Genomic DNA, 2,235 nt, shown 5'->3' on the forward strand with positions numbered 1-2,235 from the left:
AGAACTCTAGACCATTTCTACGAAAAGTGGTTTCTTCCCATACAAAAAAGGTATGTACACGGAAAAGTTGGAGCGACCTCTAAATATTTTTTGATTTCAAAATAAAAAATAGGGGCCTATTTTTTCGGTATAGAACAATCATAGGGGATGAGAGCATAAATATTCCGGCCTAACTTTTTCACATGCATTTTCGGACCACCCTGGTATACATACATATCTAGAACGAATGATTTGCTCTACCGTACATTTTGATTTACAAGTGTTTACATTTAATTGTTTCTTGTTTTTTTTTTTTGTAAGTTATAAATAACCATTCATCACGCATATGTTATAGCTTATTTCGCTCACGTTTTCCGTTGATACTGAAACCGTTATGCCAATCGCCTACTTTCGCTGGTCGCCATTTTGCATCGAAGGAGGAGTGTTTTCTGGCTATTTTGTTTATTATCGCTTTGAATGCCAAATGTAAGGGTTAATTGAAACTGTAGAGCGCACACACTTGAAATTTTCTACTGGCAAGCGTCAATTGAATCAATAGTTGTGTTTTTTTACAAATTATCCAGTAACTTGCCAGCAACTNTGGGTTAATTGAAACTGTAGAGCGCACACACTTGAAATTTTCTACTGGCAAGCGTCAATTGAATCAATGTTGAAAGTCATTTGGGCGAAGAGTTATTGAACTTTTGCGAAAGCGTGCAGGACAATAACGTAAGCTACTTACTTGAGACATATCAAGTAGTACAGCGATTTCGTCCGTACCAAACATCCGGGCCTGGCACGCGTGTCCCCCCATCCCCATAGTCTTGCAGTGCATCAAACTTTGCGTGGGTATGAATACAAACATGAATTTATTTATGTCAGCTGAATTACCGACATACTGAAATCCACTAAATACCTTACGTAAAACAATTCGCTTAAATAGCACGAATTATAAATGGTAAACAGATCTCCATGCTATTTTTATTGTTGCCAGCAAANAAAGTCATTTGGGCGAAGAGTTATTGAACTTTTGCGAAAGCGTGCAGGACAGTAACGTAAGCTACATAATTGAGACATATCAAGTAGTACAGCGATTTCGTCCGTACCAAACATCCGGGCCTGGCACGCGTGTCCCCCCCTCGCCATAGCCTTGAAGTGCATCAAACTTTGCGTGGGTATGAATACAAACATGAATTTATTTATGTCAGCTGAATTACCGACATATTGAAATCGACTAAATACCTTACGTAAAACAATTCGCTTAAATAGCACGAATTATAAATGGTAAACAGATCTCCATGCTATTTTTATTGTTGCCAGCAAATTGCGAGCGTCATCAAACGAAAGTGAATAATAAACAAAGTGCGAGGGTTTCGGGGTAGATTATAAATAAACACACTACATAACCGCTATATGTAAAGCAAATAGAGAATTAACTAATTCTCTTTCATTTTACTTTTCATCATTCATTGAAATATAATGCGGTAAATTTTAAACAAATCAAAGGAAATAAATAAATAATTAAAAAAGTATATTCGACTGCCGAAACCCGGGATTGAACCGGGGACCTTTAGATCTTCAGTCTAACGCTCTCCCAACTGAGCTATTTCGGCACATGTTTNGCAAATAGAGAATTAAACTAATTCTCTTTCATTTTACTTTTCATTCATTGAAATATAAATGCGGTAAATTTTAAACAAATCAAAGGAAATAATTAAAAAAGTATATTCGACTGCCGAAACCCGGGATTGAACCGGGGACCTTTAGATCTTCAGTCTAACGCTCTCCCAACTGAGCTATTTCGGCACATGCTTGTTGACGGCTGAACTGCACACATAAGCAGTAACAGGAGCTGCGCACAAAATTGAAGCGACATTAGCGCCACACCAAGTCGAATAGTGATGGTTCTAAACTTTGCTAAAAGCACGTTTATTTATAGTTGCAACTTGCTAGCAGAGCATTACTAAAGCCAACCCAACATACATTGCAGAAAAGGGCGACTACTTTGGCTTGAGTACCGAACTTGGGCGCAATGGAAAATGAGACTAATACAGAAATCGCAAAAAAATGTGAGGCAGCCGAAAAAAGTGTCTTCTAGTAATTAAAATCTTTTACTTTAACTTTCGATACCTATTGTTCATATTCATGGTCAAAATAAAATCATCTCTAAGGTTGGTTGTAGCTTTTTGACATAATTTTCAATGGAAAATCTATCAAAATAGCTGGACCTAACTTTACAGTCCACTTTATTTCATT

General features: G+C 37.1%; 2 non-coding genes across 2 annotated transcripts; both read right to left on the reverse strand.

Annotated features, from left to right (window-relative positions):
• Positions 1-1,519: 1,519 nt before the first annotated feature.
• On the reverse strand, positions 1,520-1,592 carry TRNAF-GAA (transfer RNA phenylalanine (anticodon GAA)). The gene has a single exon. It is a non-coding gene; the product is annotated as a tRNA-Phe (tRNA).
• Positions 1,593-1,712: 120 nt separating this feature from the next.
• TRNAF-GAA (transfer RNA phenylalanine (anticodon GAA)) lies at positions 1,713-1,785 on the reverse strand. The gene has a single exon. It is a non-coding gene; the product is annotated as a tRNA-Phe (tRNA).
• Between the last annotated feature and the right edge of the window lie 450 nt (positions 1,786-2,235).

Source organism: Rhagoletis zephyria, unplaced genomic scaffold (assembly GCF_001687245.7).
Source record: "Rhagoletis zephyria isolate East Lansing unplaced genomic scaffold, Rhagoletis_zephyria_1.1 Rzeph_scaffold_03263, whole genome shotgun sequence".
Lineage (NCBI taxonomy): Eukaryota > Metazoa > Arthropoda > Insecta > Diptera > Tephritidae > Rhagoletis > Rhagoletis zephyria.